The following is a 25899-nucleotide window of genomic DNA, read 5'->3' on the forward strand; positions in this document are numbered from 1 at the left end:
TATGACTACAGTGTATTTCTTGGTAACTAATCGGTAGTACGTTATGAGGCTCATTTTCAAAGCACTTAGCCTCCCAAAGTTCCATAGAAACCTATGGAACTTAGCCTCCCAAAGTGCTTTGAAAATATGCCTCTATGTCATGATCCTGTTCCTTTGCAGGCCTTTGTATTGTGCTTATCTTCTGGCATCTTCATATTCTGTGCTTTCATCCATAATGATGATGATATTGAAGTAGGAAGAGTCTTGACTGTTTCAAACTCATTTTTTCTTGCAAGTTAGATTTCAAAAATAAAGAAAATTGCTTATGATGGTAAATACGTTCCATGTGTCTTCTCTAATAGTACAGTGGTCTTTCTTCTCTCTAGTTGCCTACAACTACTTCAATTTAGTCTACACATTTATCTTTGGAGAACAATGTCTCAGTGTTCCAAAGTATCTTGCTCCAACCCTAAGGACAACTACAGCACGCCTGTCCATGAACCAAGGTCCATTCATCTTTCTTCCCTTATAATGTACTTAATTTTAGAACTACAACCTGTAAACTCTGATAGACTTCCTGACATTAATGATTAGTCTGGTGGATGTGCTGCATCAGCTTATCAATAATCTCTTTACTTGTGATCACACTAATGAATCTTCATCCATTTGGGAGGTTCTAGTGAAGGTCTTTCATTTCCATGGACCCTAGGCAGTAAACAAATTACATTCACTCCCCTGTCACTCTCCCTGTCTAATAAACCAAGAAAGAAAAATACTGTAAAATGCACACATTCTCTTAGCAAAATTACAGCAATAAATCAATTGTTAATTTGTCGTTTTGTTGTGCTGCACCATTTACCATTTTGTTATGAGTTTCACATTTCAGATATTAGCAGTTGAGATGAAAAGGCTCCCTGAGGTTCTCTGTCTTGATTTATAGAACATCTGTAGAAGGCTTTGCCAACACTACCTCTAAGAGAGAATATGTTTCTTATAAACTGATTAAGTCTGTGTGATAGACATGTTGATTAATCAGGCCCTTTGTGGTTCCTCCTGTTGTATGATAATGCATATAATCCTAGTTTATTGGAAAGTTTGGATTTTCTCTGCCTGACATGATAGGAAGTGAGAAGAAGTCAAACCCAGCAGATTTCAGCCCCACTAGAGTTCCATTGACTTTCTGGAATTTCCCCAGGTCTTGTGGAAAAGTCATCAGGTACTTTTGTTGGTGACTTTAGGGAAAATCCCAAATAACTTGAGCTGAGAAAGGGATTGTTCACTGAGGGGCCCTTTTACTAAGCAGCGTAGGCGCCTATGTGCACCCAATGCGCACCAATTTGGAACTACTGCCCGGCTACCACGTGACCCAGACAGTAATTTCATTTTTTTATGCACGGCCAGTATGCACGCTGAAAAATATATTTTATTTTCCTGGACGGGCGGTGCTAACTGGGCAATAATCATCATTGTATGCACGCTGACGATTACCGCCGCACATACATTTCAAGGTTAAAAAAAAGGCCATTTTTGCAGGTGCACTGAAAAATGGACCTGTGTGCATCCAGTATACGAATCTACACCAGCACAGGCCACTTTTCGGCACAGCATAGTAAAAGGACCCCTTAACGTGGTTAATGGCCAAAAGAAACCTACCTTAAGTGTAAAGGCTCTGCACTAATTGTTGGGGATGTATCTAGCATTCCCCCTGATGTTTTCACATAGGTTCTCTAACACCTCTTATTTTCAGGTGCTGTGAGCACAGATGTTCCCAATGCCACCTAATGAGGCAGTGTTAAGTGAATCTGCTTTAATTGCACATTTGCCAATTAGCACACACCAGCTACTTACCACTGACTAAAATGCCAAGTCCCCACCCCATCCTGCGCTAAGCAGTTAGCATGGGACTTATACCACGCTGGCTCTTTTAATGTACACTAGATGTTAGCACAGACTAGCATTAATGCATAGGACCAAACTCTATATACTGCACTTTAAAAAATCCGTGCAGAAAACATTTCTGCCTAAGTGTATTCTATAAGCGGCTCCTAGATTTAGGCTCATTATATAGAATACGCTTAGTTGATATCCTAGCACCTAAAACTATAGGCATCCATTTTCACCAATGAAAATATGGCATAAATCCTGGTGTATAGATTTAGGCACAGAGGGCCATATTCTATAACAATGCACGTACATTTTGGAATGCCTACGAATGCCCATTTCCCCGCCCATAACCATGTCCCTTTGTGCCTGCACAAATTACTACTACTACTACTACTTAACATTTCTAAAGCGCTACTAGGGTTATGCAGTGCTGTACAATTTAACATGGAAAGACAGTCCCTGCTCGAAGAGCTTACAATCTAAAAAGACAAATGTACAGTTAATCAGATAGGTCAGACAGATTAGGGCAACCTATATGTTCGAAAGGTTAGGTTCCGAATGCAGCATTGAAGAGGTGAGCTTTAAGCAAGGATTTGAAGATGGGTAGGGAGGGGGCTTGGCGTAGGGATTCAGGAAGACTGTTCCAGGCATAGGGTGAGGCAAGGGAAAATGAGCGGAGCCTGGAATTGGCAATGATGGAGAAGGGTACTGAGAGGAGGGATTTGTCATGTTAGTGGAGGTTACGGGCAGGAACATAGGGGGAGATGAGGGTAGAGAGGTAGGGTGGAGCAGCAGAGTGAGTGCATTTGTAAGTAAGGAGGAGAAGCTTGAATTGGATGCGGTATCTGATCGGAAGCCAGTGAAGCAACTTGAGGAGAGGGGTGATATGAGTATATCGGTTCTGGCGGAATATGAGACGTGCGGCAGAGTTCTGAATGGATTGAAGGAGGGATAGATGGCTGAGTGGGAGGCCAGTGAGGAGCAAGTTGCAGTAGTCGAGACAAGAGGTAATGAGAGCGTGGACGAGAGTTCGGGTGGTGTGCTCAGAGAGGAAAGGGCGAATTTTGTTGATGTTGAAAAGGAGGAAGCGACAGGTTTTGGCAGTCTGCTGGATATGCGCAGAGAAGGAGAGGGAGGAGTCGAAGATGACCCCGAGGTTGCGGGCAGATGAGACGGGGAGGATGAGGGTGCCATCAACTGAGATAGAGAGTGGGGGAAGAGGAGAAGTGGGTTTAGGTGGAAAGACGAGGAGCTCGGTCTTGGATATGTTCAGCTTCAGGTGGCGGTTGGACATCCAGGCAGCAATGTCGGATAGGCAGGCCGATACCTTGGCCTGGGTCTCTGCGGTGATGTCTGGTGTGGAGAGATAGAGCTGGGTGTCATCAGCGTAAAGATGATACTGGAAGCCATGAGATGAGATCAGTGAGCCTAGGGAAGAGGTGTAGATAGAGAAGAGAAGGGTTCAAGAACAGATCCCTGGGGAACTCCAACAGATAGCGGGATGGGCGTGGAGGAAGATCCATGAGAATGCACTCTGAATGTGCGGTGGGAGAGATAGGAGGAGAACCAGGAGAGCACAGAGCCCTGGAACCCAAATGAGGCCAGTGTGGCGAGAAGTAAATCGTGATTGACAGTGTCAAAAGCGGCAGAAAGATCGAGGAGGATGAGGATGGAGTAGTGGCCTCTGGATTTGGCCAGGAGCATGTCATTGCAGACTTTAGAGAGTGCTGTTTCTGTCGAGTGGAGAGGGTGGAAACCGGATTGGAGTGGGTCGAGGATGGCATGAGAGGAGAGAAAATCAAGACAGCGGCTGTGAACGGCGTGCTCAAGTATTTTGGAGAGGAAGGGTAGGAGAGAGATGGGGCGATAGTTGGAGGGGCAGGTAGGGTCGAGTGATGGTTTTTTGAGGAGAGGTGTGACTACGGCGTGCTTGAAGGTGTCAGGGACAGTTGCAGTGGAGAGAGAGAGGTTAAGGATGCGACAGATGGAGGGGTTGACAGTATGGGCGATGGTGTTAAGTAGGTTGGTGGGGATGGGATCAGAGGAACAGGTGGTGCATTTCGAGTAGGAAAGAAGGCGGGAGATTTCATCCTCGGTGATCTCAGGAAAGGAGGAGAAGGAGTCCTGGGTTGGTTGGTTGAGGGAGAGGGTTAATGGGTGAAGAGGGGGGGTGGGGGGTGATGGCTTGGTAGTGAATTCAAGGTTGATCTTTTGCACTTTGTCGTGGAAGTAATCAGCCAGTGATTGAGGAGAGAGTGAGGGGGGAGTGGGAGCGGGGGGCACCTTGAGGAGAGAGTTAAGGGTGGCGAAGAGACGACGAGGGTTGGAGCTGAGAGAATTGGTCAATTGGGTGTAATAGTCCTGTTTTGCAAGGAATAGGGAGGAGTGGAAAGAGGATAGCATGAATTTATAGTGAAGGAAGTCTGAATGAGTACGAGATTTCCTCCAGAGGCGTTCGGCAGATCATGCGCAAGAGCGAAGGTAACGGATGCAAGGGGTCAACCAGGGTTGGGGATTGGTACGCTTTGTGGGACAGGAGGTGGGTGGTGCGAGGGTGTCCAGAGCAGAGGAGAGAGCGGCATTGTAAGCGGAGACCGCTTTGTCGACAGTCTCGGAGGACATGATGGATGGGAGGAGATTAGAGATACTAGCGGATAAAATTTGGGTGCAGTGCATTACAGAATAGTCTTAGGGAGTTGTGCTTGTAAATTCTAATTATTGCCAATTAGTGCTGATTATTGCTTGTTAAGTGCTGTTAACAACACTGATTGACTTGTTAAGCCATTGTTATAGAATACGCTTGGATTTCGGCATGGAATGCTAGGCATGCTATATAGAATCCGGGGCATAGTGCATTCTAAAACTCATGCTGACTCCTTAGTGCACCTTAGTAAACCTGTCCCTAAGCTAATCTAATAAAAAGGTGTTGTCTTTTTGTTGTTGGTTAATCTTTATTTCTGTGCCATCAAGTGTATACTCTTCACAACCACACTGCTCTATCCGAAGAATTTAGAAAAACTTAAATGGATTTGAATGAAAAATAATCACTTTTTTTTTTGAAAAATCTGAAGCAAGTTTTTCTTCAAAAAGATTGAAAGAACAGCTCTGAGAGTTATTCAAGTGCCTATGGTATTCAGTCTAGCTAATTTGAAGATATCTGTGCAAATAGGTGGGAAATGTGGGCTACAAATGCAACAAATAAATAAATAAATCTATAGTTGCCTTATGCCACAAATTCTAGTGATAATTCATTAATCCAAGACATATATTTGTAGGTGGTACCTGCTGTCAGGCATTCAAGGACAGTCACGTGAAATCACACATTTTCTGTTGTTGACCCAGATTAGAGCAGAGGAAGATCTACAGGTTTTTAAGAAGGTGCTCAAACCATTACCTCAAGAAGCATATACCTCCAGATTCTATTCAGGGTACCCACATTTTGACACCCAGGGCAGAGGCACAAAAAATAAGTAGTTAATGACTTGCCCAAGATCACAATTGCAGCAGTGGGATTTGATCTGGTCACATCTGGATATCAAAGCTGGTGCTCTAACCACTAGGCTACTCCTCCACTCCCAACTCGGCTATTCCTCCACTCCACTATTATAAAGGCAAGATGCCTATGGTAGGATGTACTGAAGGTTTTTCCTCATTTTGGGGGCAATTCTTTATTGGTTTCCTAAAGTTAGATGCTGGGATGCTGGCAATTAATTGCAAATCCTATAACTATAAATGTATGCGCAATTACCATTCTAGAATACTAGAAGTCTGCAGTCACATACCTAACTAGGTGCCAGCTCTTACGCTGGTGTAGCTGAGCATGTCAAACAGCAAGTAGTTAAGTGCATAACTCCTAGTCGTCACATTTGGGGAAGGTGAGCCCTTTGGCCGTGACAAGGTTGGCTTTACCTGTGCGGCATAAGCGCTGCGCAGGCCCTCGTCAGTGGTTGCTGACTGGACTGCCTGGCAGAGTCTGGGAGCTGGAGAAGGCAGGACCTGACATTGACAGGCAGAAGCATATGACTAGACAGTGCTTAGCAGACTGGCTGGAACACGACACTACTCCTAAGCAGGGGCGTAGCCAGCCGCCCTTCTGCCGGTCCCACCTCTACTGCCACCCCCTCCACCGCCTTGCCACGATGCCCCCTCTGCTGTCCACTTCTGCCACAAATACCTTGGCTGATGGAGGTCCTCAACCCCCACCAGCTGAAGACTTTGTCCAGCTCTGGTCTCCGGCACTGCCGCATTGCCTGACCTACTCTCTCTTCCCCTCACATCTGGCACGCTCCTTTTTAGTGAAACTGAGCATGACCCCCGCAAGCCAACCAGGGGCCCAGAGGAAATTTTGGGTGGGCCCTGGTCCCCGTGGCCCCACCTAGCTATGCCACTGCTCCTAAGTCTACTACCCCGCAACCTCAATGCATGTCCTCTAGTTTTACCATTTTCCTTTCTCTGGAAAATATTTGTTTCTATATTAATACCTTTCAAATATTTAAATATCTGTATCATATCTTTCCTGTCCCTCCTCTCCTCTAGGAGGGATAAGTTACTTAGAAGCCCCCTCCCTGCCCATCTTCAAGTCTTTGCTTAAAGCCCACCTCTTCAATGCTGCGTTCGGCACCTAACTCTTCCTCTCAGGAATTCCAGACTGCCCCAATTTGTCTGCCCCTATCGGTCTGACTGTTCACGTGTCCTTTAGATTGTAAGCTCTTTGAGCAGGGATTGTCCTATGTTAAATTGTACAGCGCTGCGTAACCCTAGTAGCGCTTTAGAAATGTTAAGCAGTAGTAGTAGTAGTAGAACATAAGCATTGCCATACTGAGACAGATCAAAGATCCATGATGCCCAGTATCTTGTTTCCAGCAGAGGCCAAGCCAGGTCACAAGTACCTGGCAAGATCCCAGAACTGTAAAACAGATTTTATGCTGCTTATCCTAAAAACTAGTAGTGGATTTTCACAAGTGCATCTTAGTAATAGCTTATGGACATTTCTTTTAGCAAAGTATCCAAACCTTTTTTAAACCTTGCTAAGCTAATTGCTTTTCCCACATTCTCTGGCAACAAATGTCAGAGTTTAATTATACATTGAGTGAAGAAATATTTTATCTGGTTTGTTTTAAACTTACTACTTAGTAGCTTCTTAGCGTGCCCCCTATTCCTATTATTTTCGAAAAGAGTAAGCAAACAATACACGTCTAGCCGTTCTACTCCACTCAGTATTTTATAAATCTCTATCATATCGCCCCTCAGCCATCTTTTCTCCAAGCTGAAGAACCTTGCCCCTTTAGCCTTTCCTCATAGGGAAGTTATTCCATCCCCTTTATCATTTTCATCCCCCTTTTCACCTTATTTAATTCAACTATATCTTTTTTTGAGATGCGGTGATCAGAATTGCACACAGTATTTGAGGTGCAGTCACAGCATTGAGCAATACAAAGGTTTTCCACTCCTTTCTTAATAATTCCTACTTAAACCTCCATTACCTCAGGTACAATCTTAGATTGTAAATCAGTGGTTCCTGTCCCTGGGATCCCCACCCAGGATATCTGCAATGAATATTCAGGAAATTGATTTACATGCATTGATTCCACTGCCTGCAAATTTCCCTCAAGCATATTCAGTGTGGATATCCAGAAAAACTGGGTGTCTGGGGTTCCTCCAGGACAGGTTTGGGAATCACTCTTGTAACCTTCTGAGAACAAGGAAATGCCTACTGTACTTAAATGTAACCAGTGTATTTTTTCTAGCAAAAAAGGTGCCGGTACTCAAATGGCAGACCACCTTCAGAGGTGGGGTGATCACTCATGGACCCACCCCATAATAGCCAGATCCTCTGCAACCAGTCACAGAAGCTATGACAAAGCAGAACTGTTGTGCAGGGCCTGAGCTCTTTCATTAAAACTTGGGAACCATGGGTCAATTTTAGAAGACAATGGAAAAGGTGCCGGTACTCAGTATCTCCTCAAAAAAAGCCCTGAATGTAATTCACCTTGAGCTACCACTGGAAAATGGCTTAGGTTATTTGCCATTCAGATAACATGTGCTGAAACTTTTTTCTGCATAAACTGAAAGGCAAAATGTTTAGAACAACCTCAGCAGTTAAATAAGAGGCTTAGCAGTTACTGCTTGTTAATTTTTGCAGTTAACTCATAGTAACTGAAACATCATATCACATTGTAGTATATTGGACCCCAAATTTTGCAACCATTTGTACATTGGAACATCTGCTTATATTTGGCACATTTAAGTATAAAAGAATCTGTTGTTTACGTTTTAGAATGCTGCTGTGTGACTGTGATCCACTCATGGAACTAAAGGTTGCCTACCATTTAGTATATATAGGTGGAAATATTCCTTTCACGTTGTTTGTGGGTATTATTAATAAACAGTAACTGAAAAGTAATTTTCATTAAAACATGTATTTTCTAACATGAATTTTAAACAATATTTTATTAAGTGATTTATTGTAAAAATGCTTTTTGTATTCTGAAATAGTGCCGTACATTTGCAGCATATGACATGATCAGCTAACCTGACATACTGGGCTATATTTTCTGATATGCCATGTCAATCAAAGCAAATGTTCCATGACATGTTAGGACTATGGCATTTCAGAGTAACCCCATCTTGCAACATTGTGACAGCTTAAAATTAACATGTGTCACTACTCTAGCAGTATTTAACTCTAGGTCAATCTTTTCTTTTCATTTATACCCAAGTGGGTATAAAAGTGTTTTGCTTTGTTTTTTCAGTTAACCTTGTTGTCAACTCTCTATTAATATATTCGGCTCACAAGGATTGCTCACTTAAATGTAAGCAGAAAAATATATGCCTTCTTAAATTTTCAAAATGATCTGTTCTGAGCAGGAAACAAATTTAAAAAAAAAACAGTTCACTTCTAAGTTTACAGTTTCATTTTTCTACTTACTTTAATCAGGTCACAATAAATGTAACATTAAGAACAGAACATATTCAGAGATTGAAACTATTACTTAGAGTGTTCAAGATTAATTAGAAATGACAAGTCTGGTCGCATTGGACTTTCTTGCTTTTCACATTGGTAAATAGCTTTAATTATCATGGCAACAACAACAAAAAAATTACATTCACTATATAGTTACACCAAAGGAAAAGCAATAGTTTGAATTCAATGTATTTATCATATGATAGGTTACTGTACAGCTTTATGTATGGCTTAAAACATTTCATCTGCAGCTTAAGCATATAACCGATCTTTGATAATACAATGTCTCATTTGTAGGTCTTAGCACCATCTCTCTGGGCTTCTTTAAAAAATAAGGGGTCCTTTTACTAAGGTGTGCTGAAAAAATGGCCTGTGGTAGTGTAGGCACATGTTTTGGGCGCGCGCAGATCCATTTTTCAGCGCACCTGCAAAAAATGCCTTTTTAAAAATCTTTGCTGAAAATGGATATGCGGCAAAATAAAAATTGGCACGCGTCTATTTTGGGTCTAAGACCTTACCGTCAGCCATTGACCTAGCAGTAAAATCTCACGTGTTAACGGGCGGTAATGACCTACATGTCGAATGCCACTTGGCATGCATCTGATATGCGTGTCTGAAAATAATTATTATTTTTCAGATGCGCGTATCGGACACGCACCAAAAATGAAATTACCGCAAGAGCCACGCAAAGCCAGGCGGTAACTCCATTTTGGCATGCATTGGGCGCACATAGACGCTTACATGGCTTAGTAAAAGGGCCCCTAAATAGATAGATGGATAGATGGCTAGGCGGCCTCATTTTAGACAGGTCGTAGAAGCAGGAATTGAGATGTTCACATCAGTATGTCTTAAGATTTTAGAAGTGTTTTAGAACAGAATCTGCTGATGTAGAGCCTGTTCTGAAAAACAGGAGCAATGGACATTTATGTGCCAGATATGTGTGGCATAATATCCATTTTAGAAAAATAAATGTATTTAATATCAATGGTTTCAAAGCCAGCATGTAACCAGTTATGCTGTATGATAGCAACATTACTAAGTATATGCTGGCACATAACCAGATATCTTTGTTAGAAACATAACCAGGTTTCTCTTGTCAATCGGCATGGGGGGGGGGGGGGCAAAAACACTGGGGGATTAAGGGGCAACCTCTCCCCCACTCTCTCCAATAGAGTGTTGCTCAATAGCAGCTGTTTACCAAATCCTATACATGCGTCGTAGCAGGTGTAGTCTAACATCAATGTTTTAGAGGATAGATGTTTACAGCACTATTTTAGAAAAGTCTTATATACTGGTATATAGACATTTTAGGCAAAACCTAAAGAGCCTGTGATATATTTTACAAATGCAGGACTAAACGTAGAAGTCTAATGTAAGATCAAGATATCTCTACCCCTTGATCAAGGCATCCTAATGGCATTCAAGAATGTATAGCACATCAATGGCTATGTCTCAAAATGTTGTAATGTAAAACATCTGAAAAAAAAGTGCACCTGAGGATGCCCATGAAGCTGAAAATAGCTCACATGAACTTAAACCATCATGCCCTGCCCCCCACAGGCAAGTATGTAGTGTCCATGAGATCCCCGCCATGTCCTTGGTGTCCATTCAGTGCCTGCAGGGGAAAGCATCTAGTGCTGTGGTCAAAACATATAGGGCTAGATTCTATATGTGATGCTTAAAAAATCGGTATGAACTGCAACCGTGACAGTCAGGTAGGCCAAGTTTGACTTGGAACCTTGGAAACTGGTAACTTGGACCCAGCCAGACTCAGGGGGGTCTGTATAAACTGCTAACAATTTACTGGTAACTCTGGGGAGCCAGACCAGAGCCTTGCAGTGTGTGCTTCCTTGCTGAGAGTCAGTAGTGCACGCTGTGTCAGGAGCAGGCCATGAAAGGACATTCTTATATCTAAGGACTAGTTTTGTTTTTACTTATCTTCCACCCACCTGTGAATTGAACAGGACCCCTACCTGACACTTTAAACAAATATGATTTTGTTCACTTTAACCCACTATATGGCTCCAGTTTATCCTGGTTCCAAGGCCTGCTCTCATTCACGTTACCACATATATGGACACACAATCAACCCAGAACTTAATAGCACCTTCCAGGTACATCATAAACAATCAAACATTCTTATCCTTCAGAACATTTTCTAATTGTAAAACTTCCAAATAAACATATCTAGTTCCCTGAAAGATTATCAGACACATGGACATTTTAGAAAGAAAGAAGACCCCACAGCCAAGATCTAAGGCCTCAGCTGCAGAAACATTTTCCTTTGGGTTTCAATAGCACTCCATATATCAGGAAATATACATAACTTTTGTCCACAAAACAATTTTTTTCTTATAAAAATAAAATTAAAGACATTAATCTTATCTGACTGCACAAGGAATGTTACAAGCAGAGTAGTCCTGTTAGAAATAACATCAGAAGAAGACTTTAAAAAGGCAGGAACATCCAACATATCAGTGTCCCCTTCAGTGACATTTCTCACTAGAGTTTTTACAGGAAAATAACATGCTTTAGAAATACCAGTAGACTCAGCCTTAAGAAGCTTTAATATCTCTTAAAATTTATATATTTTAATAGCTCTAAAGGAGACAGAAGCCAGGTTTGGGGAAAATTAAGATACTGAAAGTTCATTCTCATGTTGATAATGAAGCACCAAACTATCTCTAATATTGGTCTCTTTGTCACCTGATGTAAATGTGACTAGGATTCCAATTTGGAAACCACAACATCCACTTTGTTAATCTGAGCTGAGCTTCATGCTCCCCCATTTTGGTTGCTATCTGCATAGACAAATATTAAACTTTAGGCATGACACCATGAAGCAAGAGTCTATATCTCAAATGTCAACCAATGATATATCTGAAAAAGAAAGTTTTGGCACCTCACTTGAGGTGTCAAAAAATTAACTGAAATTACTTGTAGAAGAGGGGTTCCTCCCTCTCTAACTAGCAGTCTCAGTACAACTCTAGAAATGCCAGCAACTTGTTGAGGCTCAGAGCTCACGACACCCAGAGCTTCTGATAGGGAGTGTATCAGATTCTTGGCAGGGGGCTCAAAAATGTTCCCGAACACTGGGAAAAGTTAAGTTTACCACTTTTAGGGTAATTCTCTAAGGGGCCCTTTTACCAAGCTGCAGTAAAAAGGGCCCTGTGGTAGCCATTTTTGCTACATGCTGAGCCCCTTTTACAATATGGGGTTGATATTCAAAACCATTTAACCAGGTAGAAAAGGTGCTCAGCTACCTATCTGAGGATATTTAGTGCTGCTGAATAGCCCCTCATTCCACGAAAAGAAAACCAGCTATTTTGTGAGAGACCCAGAGGTACAGTTGACATTTAACTTGATAAGTGCCAATATTCAGCCCCTAACCAGTTAAGTCAACTGTGTTTATTTATTTATTTCTTCCCAACCCAGAGGAATACTCCACACACTCCAATAGCTAGGGAGAAACAAAGTGCACGCCACAAGGATATGAGAAAATACTGAACTTTATTCACTTACCAAGCTAGAAAAACAGACATCCAATAATGATAATATCTGCAAAGCTTTTCTCATGGGAGTGTACACAGGTGCATATAGATGCCGTCTCTAAGCACAACTCCGCAGAGGTAGGAAATACAATCACTTATATATGGAAAACTTAACATTGAGTCTATGGGAGACATGTCACTTAGTCCTGCCTTTTTTTATGTTCCTCTTTGCTTCTAAAGCTGATCAAGATTATTGGGGTGGTCCAGACCAACATCTTTCCGATTACAATGTTTACTAGCTTACTTGATGGTCCATTTCGTCAGTAACCTTTTATCTTATGCCTGCATGTCCAGATTTGCAGAAAACCCCTATACACATTCTGTCCTCCACCCCTGGCTGGAACATTTTAGCTCTTGGTTCCTCTTTCTGCAAGCTGCAAATCCAGCTTGTCACAAAATGCCATTTCTGGGTCACACAGAGTTTTTGTTTTTAATTTCAGCTGTTAGCTTCAGGCCCTCAGGACTTAGGTTCAGCGAAGGCCCAAACAGGTTCATTATTATCAACTGCCAAATAGGACCGTATAAATAGCAGTCCTATCTTTGGCTGGCTTAACTTAATAAAATAAGAATAGCCATACTGGTCAGACCAAAGGTGTATCTAGCCCAGTATCCTGCTTCCAGCAGTGGCCTATTCAAGTCCCTATGTCCATCTCAATAATAGACTATGCACTTTTTCTCCAGGAACTTGTCCAAACCATTTAAAACCCAGATACGCTAACCGTCATTACTGCATCCTCCTGCAATGAGTTCCAGAGCTTAACTCTTCTTTGAGTGAAAAAAAATATTTCCTCCTATTTGTTTTAAAAGTATTTCCATGCAATTTCATCGAATGATCCCTGTTTTTTGTACCAGTTAAGGGCTGATTATTGGCATTTATCCAGTTAAGTGCTGATCCCACCCCTGGACCACCCAGAATTTGTCAGGTTATGCTAAATAGTAGTTGTAGTAGTAATTCATCATCTCTCTTCTCCCCAGGATTTAAGCTGCAGAATTGTCCAGCAAGCCAACATTCATAAGTCAATATTCCTCACCAATAGAGGCAGGTCCTGTTTCAACAGTCCTTCAAGCTGTCTGAAGGGTCACTGATATAAAAATCAGGCACAAATCTCCATGATGATTTTCCAGGAGTTTTGCCTTGATTATTGGTGCTAGACTATCCCACATCAAGTAGAAAGTACATGTGGAGGTTTTTGAACCATTGTAGGCAGTTGGATTGTGTCCTCAAAAGAGTCCTTGGAGAAGATGCCAAGTGCCATTTGAACTGGTCTTGAAGAAAAGCCGTGAAACCTCAGGTATTCATATATGATGATTTGTAAGGGACTTTATGCTTTTCAAATTAAATTGAAGGAATGAATTAAGATATTCTTTGGAAAAAAATAGTTTCTGAATGTCAAAGCTCTATTTTTCTCTCTCATGATGTATGTTAACACACGTGGTACGCAAATACCATCTGTCAAAATGCATCTGAAATACATGGTTAGAAACAGTGCTGCTAGATGTCTATGAATTACCATAGTTAAAATGTAAAATCATTTTCTTTCAGTGCAGAGTGCACAGTTGATGAAAAATGTTTTGCAAGTAGAAGTATTTTTCTGTTCTGTCTTGTAAGCTGCTGAGCTTTTTACCAAGTGTGGGAGGTGTCTCAATTACTTCAATGCTGGGCAGCAGCAATGTTATTTATGCACGAGACGATTCCTTCTGCTTCAGCTGATTTTTTTACACCAGGGCTGAATCTACAACAAATTCCATGGTTGAAAATTATTATAGGACCCCCCTCCCACCATTGATCCCACCCATGATATCTTTTTGTGCAAAATGGTAGTACTCTTATAAGAGACTTGAGCATGTAGAACAGCATTTTATGCATTCAAGTAGAATTTTATAAAATTGCCCATGATATATGCATGAAAAATGTAGGCATAGAGAATTGAAAAGTTACTTTTCCAAGATAAGTATATAGATATTCTCAGGGCAAAAATATACAGAACAGAGGTAAGGCTGAAACTTCTCCGTGTATTTTATAAAACATATGCATATGTGCCCATTCTTACAGACATGTACCCTTGGTGTGAAAAAATAGATAGAAGAGATTCCAAGTCTACCTTAAGGGCAGTACCCAGTCAAAATGGCCCCCGACAAAAAAGCTCCTGACATAATAGTTCCTTTCAAGTTTGCCCCACTATTGTATATTGGTTGTTAGTTTATCAGTCTCCTTTATTTATTTATTTGTTGCATTTGTATCCCACATTTTCCCACCTATTTGCAGACTCAATGTGGCTTACAATATTACATCATGGCAGGCACCAATCAAAAGTAGATAAACAAGTGGTTACATAGGGAGAAGCAAGTGTAACGTATTGGATATAATCAATTCAGTGAATCAAAAAACGGTCAAACTTTCAAGCAATTAGTGATGCATTGGAGTTCCTATTGTTGATTATTATGGTAAGCCTTGTTAAAGAGAAACATTTTTAGTGTTTTTTGAAAGTTGATTAAGTCGTGAATAGTTTTCAGATCAAGTGGTAATGCATTCCACAGCTGAGTGCCAATGTAAGAAAAGCAGGACGCATGTATTAGTTTGTATTTTAGACCTTTACAGCTAGGGAAATGAAGTCCCAGGAATGTGCGTGCTGATCTTTTAGCATTTCTGGGTGGCAAATCAATAAGGTCTGACATGTAGGCCAGAGCATTTCCATGAATGACTTTATGAATCATAGTGCAAACTTATGGGCACATGTATAGATTATTTGGTGGTTGAATATACTGTCAGTTTTGGTTTGGGGAATTTTAATTTGCTCTTAGTTATCCCCTCTAATACTTTGGCTGCAGAGATCTTATCTGCCCTGACTGTTTTTAGATATTGGTCCCTATTGTATTGGGCTGATGATGTGACCAGTGCTTTTACTGAACCCACTCCAGATTGGATTATTTCCTGGTCATAATCCAATTTTTGATTTCTCAGACTGATGTAGAGAACATTGATAGGCACTTTAAACATTTTCAGAAGTAAAGTGAACCCTGAGGCACTGTTACCAGTTTTAATTGAACCACCTAAACTAAATAATCATTTTTATTATGGAACTCTGAGTATTCTAATGCATGGAACTTGGTTGTTCCTTTGAAGTTCTACTCTTTCCATTCTATTACCAAAGCTCCTTGATTGCACTCATTATGATTCAGAATGAAAGTCAGCCAAGCCTTAGAAACTGGAAGACACAAATCAAAAACTGAAGGTGATACACTGACCTAAAATCTTAATCTCAGAACTGAAAATCTTAATCTCAGAATTTATGCAAGAGAACTTTAGTCTGTGAAAATTGTTTTATGAGAAAAAAAATCAAAGCTGGAGTTAATAACGTGAAAGAGGTTGTTAAATTAGTTTCCCACTTGCTGGGGGGGGGGGGGGGTGAGCAGGGAGTAATCATGGGGGTGGTATGTTTTGGTTGGGTGTGCTGGGGGGCATCTTGGTTGGGTGTGCTGGGGGTTTTGGTTTCCAATTTTAGTCGCAGATTTGGTTTCAGTAGAAACCAAAAATTCTGAGTTTGATTGGGCTCTACTATTTTAACATGTTTGTAAATTTAAGTGTTTAATTGCCAGCTAATTATGCACTCTGAGAGTACAGAAATCCCAGGGGGAAATATTCAGCGGGTGGCAGCAAAATTACACCTGATTAATCAGCGTTAGGTCCCATCCAGGCATCAGCCCTAAAATAGGTAAGCCTTTGTCGATATCTGGAAGCTATCCAGGTATGGCTGATATGTAGTGCTCTTCTTGCATAGCTAACCACAGTGCCAGAACAGTGTTAGAGTGAAGTGCCACTGAATAGCTGCTCCTGGGCTGGCCAGTAAGATTTAATGGATAGAGGCCACTCCTGCCTTGTTAAATCATTTTGAATTTTGACCCCTCAGTGTCTTTCAGTATTGTCACAGAGAAGGTGAAATCAAATATATGTCTGGGCAGCTGAGGAATTCTCAGCATGGAAAAAGCACAAAACGTTGAGTGGAGGATCCAAGGTAGGCCAGAAGAAACTGAAAGAGACTACCAGGGAAAATGGGGCTTTCAAAGTGTTTATCAATAAACAGCTATTAGGCTTTTTTTAAATCTGTGTTAATAGCAGGGCTTTTTTTGAGGGGGGGGGGTACTTGGGGGTACTGAGTACCGGCACCTTTTCCACTGTCTGCTAAACTTGACCCATGGTTCTCGTATTTTAATGAAAGAGCTCAGGTTCTACATACAAATTCTGCTTTGTCAAAGATTCTGTGACTGGTTGCAGGGGTCCTGGCTATTGTGGGGTGAGTCCCTCAATGATCACTCCACCCCTGAAGGGTGGCCTGGCATTTGAGTACCGGCACCTTTTTTGCTAGACAAAATGCACTGGTTAATAGGTTAAAACATGAAATCAGGAGCCCTAGATATACTACAATAATTCATAGTTCATATACTGAATATAGAATTTTCTTAAAATGCAAAGAATGACTGAAGATACAAGATCCAGGTTATATCACATCTTTTCCTTGAAAAGATAAAATTATCCAACTATTGAACATTGTGAGATGTTATCTAGTAATTTAATTTTAATGATATGGTTAATTTTTAAGTAGAGCAGATGTATTTTGACATTTGTCGGAACCACTGTACAATACTCCAGTATCTAGTTAAACTCAGCAGTGTGCTAATGAGCTATATAAATTTGCCAGTGGCACTTTTTAATGTTTTTCAAAGTGAAAAATTCGGACCTGTGTCTACATATTTAATTTCTTTCATTTTGATTTTTTAATGATTTTTAATTAAAGGTTTTCCAGGAGGTCTTTGAATATTTCAGGGTTTTAAATGGTATTACTTCACGAAGAAGAACACAGAAGAGTTTGCATGCAGTGCGGTACTGCGCATGTGTCTTATCATATCTTTATGAAATGGTTGTTTTTAAACACAATTTCACTTTTCTTCTGTTAAAGAGTTGATAGTACCTAACCTACCACTCATTTCAAAACACTTATTTAATCTCAGTTCTGATTCTCTTTTATATCATTCAAGACTGTTATGATCCTGTTGTGACTTGGGCGGTGAGCTCTTGTGCCCCAACTGAACACGGTGTGTAGAGTCGCGCGCTGCACTCGGTCAGGCAGCCGGAAAACCCCTAGCTTCACCTGGGAAGCGACCACCGTTCCCCAGGGGTTGAGCCCCCAGGTACAGGTGGCCACCAGGACTTCTGGAACCGGATGGGATTGGGCCGCCAAGACCAGGCTAGAAGCAAGGCGGGCGAAAACTCAAAGGGTGAGCCGGTAGAGTCCAGGGATCAGGGCAGGCAGAAGCAACAAGTACTAGGTTCAGTCCAAGGGTCTGGGCAGGCAGCAAAGCAACAAATACCAGGTTCAGTTCAAGGGTCAGGGCAGGCAGCAAAGCAACAAATACCAGGTTCTGTTCCAGGGTCAGGGCAGGCAGCAAAGCAAGAAATATCAGATCCAGTCCAAGGGTCAGGTAACAATAAGCAAGTCAAGCAATGGAGCGCACGAGATGAGCACCAAACCTCTATAAGCATAGAAGCCGAAGCAAAGTGTGCAGGGAACTGCCGGCCTTAAGTAGTCCCCGCATCAGCAGTAAACACGAGCAGCTGCAAGGAACGCTCCAGATTGGTGCCTGTAAGGGAAAAGGTGAAACCTCGGGAAAGGCGCCCAATCCCGTGCGACCAAGCTGTGCAAGCAAGCTACCCGCACTGGAAACCGGCATGGCTTCCGGAACGCCACCAGACTGCATGGCCGGCCTGGCCAGCCAACGCACGATGGCCGGCCAAACAATCAGCTGGACCCGTGCCCACGGCCGGAGCAACATAGCCAGCCATCGGAATCGGACCCCACTAGACTACCGCCGACAGTCCGCATGGCCGGCTATCGCCACCGGGATGCAGCTCGGCGTCTAATCGGCCGTGCGGACCGCAATTCAGGTGAGGGACATAACAAAGACATTTCTTAAGCTGTTTCATCTTTTAGGGGCATATTTACTAACGTGCACTAAGCAGTTAACATGAAATGTAGTAACATAGGGGTCCTTTTACTAAGCTGCAGTAAAAAAGGGCCCTGCGGTAGTGGTGGCAGTCATTTTTGCCGTGTGCCAGGGCCCTTTTTACTGCAGTGGGTAAAAAGCCTGAAAAAACACATGGTCATGTGGTAAGAACTGAATGAAAGCAAATCTTTACATTTCAAGCTTTGTTTTAGCTTTTTAAAACCATTAATAGCCTAGCAACTAAACTAGAGAGATTTTTTGAGAGAATTTAGCTCATTAAGTTTAGTATAGTAAGATTAGTGTACATCTTGATTTTTGGATGTGCATGAGGTTTAGAGGAGCAAGTGATAGGATCAATTTATACAGTTCTGAGATTTGTGATTAGTAAGTTGTATATTTGATAAACTTTGATAGGAACAAGGGTGTATTTCAAGGTCCATACAATTATCCATAAGATCATATCAGGAGAATCCCCCAGTTATATGAACAACCTGATTGACCTCTCAGTTAGAAATAGAACAATGTCATCGCAAACATACCTCAATCTACACCTCCCAAACTGCAAAGGTGTCAAGTACAAAACATACTATGCATCCAGTTTCTCCTTTCTGGGTAGTCAACTTTGGAATGCTCTCCCAAGACCCATCCGAGCTATTAATAACTATTTACCTTTCAGGAAAATGTTAAAGTCCCATTTTTTTCAAGCAAGTTTACCCTAATGGACTAGCTTAATTCCACCAGATCACTTACGATACTCCTGCTAAGACGTCGACGCTTACTCTGACCCCAATGTTATACTCAATCCCTCATTTTCTTCCCTCCATCCTTTACCATTTCCCTCCCATTCTCCTTCCCTTTCACCTATCATATCCTTGTCTACCTTCCATATTCTAGTTCATTACGTTCTTTTCACATGTCCTTTGTAATGCCTTTCATAATGTAAGTAGTTATGATCATCACAATTTATAATACTGTTCCTACATTTCCTTGTTTTTACTGTATTCTTTACCATGTAAGATGCTTTCTTTTACTATGTAAGCTGCACTGGACCTGCTGTATGTGGGAAAGAGCGGGGTACAAATGTAATAAATAAATAAATAAATATTTTTTAAAAAAAAGATTTTCTAAGATATTGACACCTATGAGAAGTTCTATGATTGAGAAATTCGTCCACCTTTAGAGGTGTCACATATAAAACGTGATCCTCGTTTTGGGTGAATTGGTGACTCTGAGAACTTCTCTAATCTAAAAGAAGCGTTATTTTTCCAGGTGTATCACCCAGAACTGCATTAGGTTAATCCTCTCACTTTTAGGTCTCCTTATTAGTATTCTCTGGTATTATATATTTTTAGCAACTAAACTAGGCATGAGTGTGTTAGAGTATAACCCACCAAATGTGATAACTGCGATTTACTAGGTATAACAATAAAAGCTCTTCAAAGTTCCTTTCTCTCTGTTACAAATATGTCATTTCTTGAGTAGCTTTCTACCTGATGCCATGTTTTCCTTCAGTGATATGAAATAGGCAGACTAAATGATTCTTGAATTCATTATCTGCTGTTGTAGTCTCTGTTTCTGTGATTATATTTGTTACATGGGGAGGAAGGCAATGTAATATTTTGCCTACTTCTCTGTTTTCTTCTTCATATGAGTCCCTTAAATTAATATATTGCTCACATATGATTCCCAGTCTTTGTAATCTCCCTGCAGTGGTTTGACTAATCTAGTTCTTTGGTGGCTTTTCCTGTGGACTTTTGTTTGCCATTGTTGACATGCCAAACACAAAGCCTTAGGAGTATCTTCAAAAATATTTTTTTTTTATTCAAATCCTTTAACAAGTTCCATAGGAAATCAAGGCTTCAGCTTGATAAAAAAAAAAAAGGTCACTAACAGTCAAGAAATCCGTTCCATCTGGTCCAACGGTTGTAGAACAGAATTACTGGCATACAGCAGTCAATGAAGGCTAAATGGGTGATTTGGTTCCAAACTCTGACAGGTGGCAGGATTAATGGTTTAGAACTGTAACAAAATCTCTCCTGTTCTATCTGGAAAAACAACATGAATGCCTTGATTGTTCACATTCATCATAACATTCTCAGTGGTTGTTATTATATTTCTTACATCACAAGCCATGCAAAAAGAATCTAGGCCCACCACTGAATGTGGTTTGGTGAACAATTACCCCTTCATTCTACAAACATGTGCATGCAAAATTGTGCATGTAGGTTATAAAATAGTGCAAATTACACGCATAATTGGCAAATTAGGCATTAATTGGCACCACCAATGAATAATGGCTGATAATTGGAGTTAATTGGCATTAAGTTGCAGTTACACATGTAACTGCACTTAGTCGCTATTCTAAAAACATAGGGGTCGATATTCGACCAGCGAGAAGCAGCCCGCATAAGTGCCGCAGTCGGTGTTGACCTCGGATAGTCATTGCTGGATTGTGTCCAGTGACCTGCACTGAATATCCGGTTTCATTTTTTGGCCGCTGGAACTTAATTGGTTAAGCCATATCCAGCACTAACTGGTTAAGTTCCTAGTGGTTAAAGATAGGACTGCTATTTAGGTGATCCTATTTAACCGTTGTAACCCAGAGCTGAATATCGGCACTAACCAGCTATATCACGTGGTATAGCCAGTTAGCTGCTATCCCCTGGGATTCGATATAGCATGACTAAAACTGTGTGCTCAAATCCGGTCATATTCTGGATTTACATGCACAATTTAATTACTTAATAAGCCAATCAGCGCTGATAATTGCCACTTAACAAGTAATTAGTGACACTAATTAGCATTAATTAGAATGTTTGCACATAACTTGCTAGGCATATTCTGTAAAGTGGTGCCAAAAGAGGGCGTGGCCATTGGTATGGAATGGGTGGACAATGAGGATTCCAAAATCTATGCACAGTGTTAGAGAATATACCTGCTCCATGCCTAACTTGATATTTACACCAAGTTTCACTTGGCATAAATGGATGCGCGGCGTGGTCACTAGGTGTATTCTTTAAACCCGCTAGGTGTATTCTGTAAACCGCACCTAAACCTAGGCACGGTTTACAGGATACGCCTAGACAGAAATATTGTCAGCGCCGATTTTTCAGGCACCATATATAGAATCTAGTCCTATGTGCTAACCATGAACATTCAGTGGAAATAACCGTCTATCTCCTGCTGAATATTAGCACTTAGCCAGCTAAATGCTATTTTACCAGCCAGGAGCCATTCATGGTTGGTTAAATAGCACTGAATATTGGGGGGATAGAGCACAAAAGCTATAGCTCATAATTGAGAAAGAGAGACAGAGATGTGCTACTTATGATCTGCACCTGAAAAATGTTGAGAATCACTTCTCTACAATAAAGTGCAGAACACCTTTATAATTTAAAAAAATATATAATTTACAAAAATGTACATATTACTTTTGTGATTAGAATCTACATATAACAATGATTCAGGGGGTCTTTTACTAAGGCATGCTGGCATTTTTAGCATACGCTAAAAATAGGTGCACACTAAACGCTAGAGATGCCAATGTATTCCTATGAAAAAAAAAGGGGGGACTCACGTTATTTCTACTTTTGGGACTCACGTTATTTCTACTTTTGGGGACTCACGTTATTTCTACTTTTGGACATTGTGTTGGAGCAGAGTGGGATTTAAAGCGAGTTTACCTGGCTTGAAGCCAGTTGATGGTACACGCGCATTGGATTTTTACAAGCATGTTTGGAAGTATATCACCAAACAGGATTATGTTTTAAGTCGAGGGATACTGGACAAAGTTGAACTATTGAGGGGAAATGGGTGATTAGTGAGGCAACAAGTATGTTAAACTTTCTCCGTTTACCGGGAGCACGCTTGATTGATTGAAGACTCTCCTGACGCCATTACGCTAAGTGCCTTTATTCTACTTATTCTATTTTAGTAGATAGTTTAAAAAACAATTAAAAAAAAACAATTGATACAGTATTCATATACTTAAAGATTTGTGGTGCATATGAGGTCATTGGAAACCAGTAACGGAGCTGACCTATTGGTAGCCTATATTGGTGGAAGGAGTGTGTCGTAGGAAGGTTTGAACTGTATTATAGCATGGGGGTGCATTTGTAAGCATAAAAAGTATAGAGAAAAACATATATTAAGGAGTAGAGCAGTGATTGAGATGTTTGTCCACCCTTAGTGACATTAAACACTTTGTGTTGATTTATCTGGGTGAGTTTTTACTCTGTCTGTCTTAATATTTGATTACATAGGCACTACCCTGATTTGGTGTACCACTGGGTCAACTCCTTCACTGAGAATATTTCCAGGATATTATACCCTGGTTAGCATTATTAATGTATTCCTATGGGCATCTTTAGTGTTTAGCGCGCCTATTTTTAGTGCATGCTAAAAATGCCAGTGTGCCTAAGTACAAAAAACCCTCAGTCTCTCAAGACCACACTGCTACTTAATCAGTAGCTCATGTTACACAATGTTCTGAAATCAATTTCATCGATAACTGATCACAACTCTCCACAACAAATTAGCTGACTGCTACTACTACTACTACTACTTAGCATTTCTATAGCGCTGCCAGGGTTACGCAGCGCTGTACAAGTTTAAACACGGGGAGGGACAGTCCCTGCTCAAGAGAGCTTACAATCTAACGGTAATAGACTGCGCAGTCAGTGTAGGTAACAGGAATGGGGAAGGTGGTTAGGCGCCAAAAGCAAGGGAGAAGAGATGGGCCTTGAGTAAGGACTTGAAGATGGGCAGGGAGGGCGCATGGCGTATGGGCTCAGGAAGTCTGTTCCAGGCATAAGGTGCTGCGAGGCAGAAGGGGCGGAGTCTGGAGTTAGCGGTGGTGGAGAAGGGTACAGATAGGAGTGATTTGTCCTGAGAGCGGAGGTTACGGGTGGGAACATACGGGGAGAGGAGGGTAGAGAGGTAATGGGGGGCAGCAGATTGAGTGCACTTGAAGGTCAATAGAAGAAGCTTGAACTGTATACGGTAGTGGATTGGGAGCCAGTGAAGCGACTTAAGGAGGGGGGTGATATGAGAGTATCGGTTCACGCGGTAGATAAGACGTGCGGCGGAATTTTGGACAGATTGAAGGGGGGATAGGTGGCTAAGCGGGAGGCCAGCGAGGAGAAGGTTGCAATAGTCAAGACGAGAGGTAACGAGTGAGTGGACGAGGGTGCGGGTGGTCTGTTCAGAGAGGAAGGGGCGAATTTTGCTAATATTATAGAGGAAGAAGCGACAGGTCTTAGCTGTCTGTTGGATATGGGCAGAGAAGGAGAGGGAGGAATCGAAGATGACTCCGAGATTGCGTGCTGAAGAGACGGGGAGGATGAGGGTGTTGTCAACAGAGACGGAAAGTGGGGGAAGAGGAGAAGAGGGTTTGGGTGGAAAGATAAGGAGCTCAGTCTTTGCCATGTTCAGTTTCAGATGCCGGTTGGACATCCAGGCAGCGATGTCGGAAAGGCAGGCTGAAACTTTGGCCTGGGTTTCAACTGTGATGTCGGGAGTGGAGAGGTAAAGCTGGGTGTCATCGGCATAGAGATGGTACTGGAAACCATGACATGAGATCAACGAGCCAAGGGAAGAGGTGTATATCGACTCATTACTCAATGATCTACAAAATTCATTGGAATGGAAAGGAAAAATAGTTCCAAAGTGACCAGCTCCTCTGGTGCACTCAAGATATGGAGAAGAGAAGCAAAGTGGCTGGATTCTGTTGCCCACTACCTGCTGTCAGAAAGGCAGATGTGAAAATTTGTACTGTGATGCTGTGTATCCAAATATCTCACAACCCATGAAAATTACAGTCACCATCTGTTTTCCACAGTTCTCTTAAAGCAAATTCCTCACCCCTCAGTTTATCTACAGAAGTGGTAATTATATATATATATATATTTTTTTTTTTTTTTAAAGGATGAACACATCTGTCTAAATCTTTTATTCAAATTGTGCAGGTTGACTCTTGTAATTATGTTATCACATAAACCATAACACTCGTCATATATAGGCCCGGGTCTGACATAATAGCCCATGTGGAAGAATCCAAGAGAAACATAACTCTATCTAAAATAGCTCCCAACTTGCCAAAATCTAGATAGGCAAAGGGGTAACAGAGCTCTTTAACAATAGTGGGAATGCTTCGTCCTTGCAAAGAAATGAGAAAAAAAAACTTCAGTATATCAAAACACTAAAACAAATTCCCAAATTAGGAACAGGATAATGACTGATGCTATATCCAAAAAGAACCAGATTATAAAGAGGTATCACTATAAAAACAACTTGGATCAACATGGCAAAACTCTCCTGAGCTGAAACTGATAGGACACAATGAAAATCCAAGATATGCCCTAAATAGCTCACACTTGAGAAAACATTGCAATAAAATTGCTGTTCCAACTGTTTTCCCACAGTTGATAAAATACTGTGCTTGCCATGTTAGTCCACTTAAAAGGTAATAAATAGAAATAACACAAAAAGAAGATAAAATAATACCTTTTTAATTGGATTTAGTACATTTTTGACAAGCATTGCCTTCAAAAAATGTATTGTTAATCTGATAAATTATCTTCTTTCTTTTTTGTTTTGTTTTATTTCTAATTGTTATCCTGAGTTAATGGCACTGAGTTTTTATTACATTCTCTGCTATAATATAGCTGCCAATATCTATAAATTGCTTATCAGATGACTGTTTGGCTTCCTTGGGATGAGACAAAATATCACCCTAACTGAGAAAAAACGTCTATTAAGAAGCATCTTGTAAAAGTAACTAGAAGCTCTCTGAATCATCTTCTGCATCTTTTATAAATGGGAGCTTTCTCTATTGCAGTCTAGGTATGGGGTTTTAGACACTTTAGATCTGTAGTAAAAAGTACAGCATTGTAAACCATTTCAAGGAGTTTTATCTTTCTACCTGAGATCACATAGATAATGTGCATGAATGCAAAGACAGGTCCAGGCAGACATCTATGGTCTATGTCTCAGAAGCACCAAAGAAAGACCATGATCAAGTATTTATATCACATTCATTGTTGATGTAATCATGAATTGATAATGAGTGTGACAGTTGGGCAGACTGGATGGACCGTTCAGGTCTTTTCTGCTGTCACTTACTAAGGGGCCCTTTTACTAAAGGATTGCCGTGTGACAATTACTACTACTACTACTATTTAGCATTTTGTATAGCGCTACAAGGCATACGCAGCGCTGCACAAACATAGAAGAAAGACAGTCCCTGCTCAAAGAGCTTACAATCTAATAGACAAAAAATAAAAAATAAGTAAGCAAATCAAATCAATTAATGTGAACGGGAAGGAAGAGAGGAGGGTAGGTGGAGGCGAGTGGTTACAAGTGGTTACGAGTCAAAAGCAATGTTAAAGAGGTGGGCTTTCAGTCTAGATTTAAAGGTGGCCAAGGATGGGGCAAGACGTAGGGGCTCAGGAAGTTTATTCCAGGCGTAGGGTGCAGCGAGACATAAGGCGCGAAGTCTGGAGTTGGCAGTAGTGGAGAAGG

This window comes from Microcaecilia unicolor, chromosome 5, assembly GCF_901765095.1.
Source record: "Microcaecilia unicolor chromosome 5, aMicUni1.1, whole genome shotgun sequence".
NCBI classification, from domain to species: domain Eukaryota; kingdom Metazoa; phylum Chordata; class Amphibia; order Gymnophiona; family Siphonopidae; genus Microcaecilia; species Microcaecilia unicolor.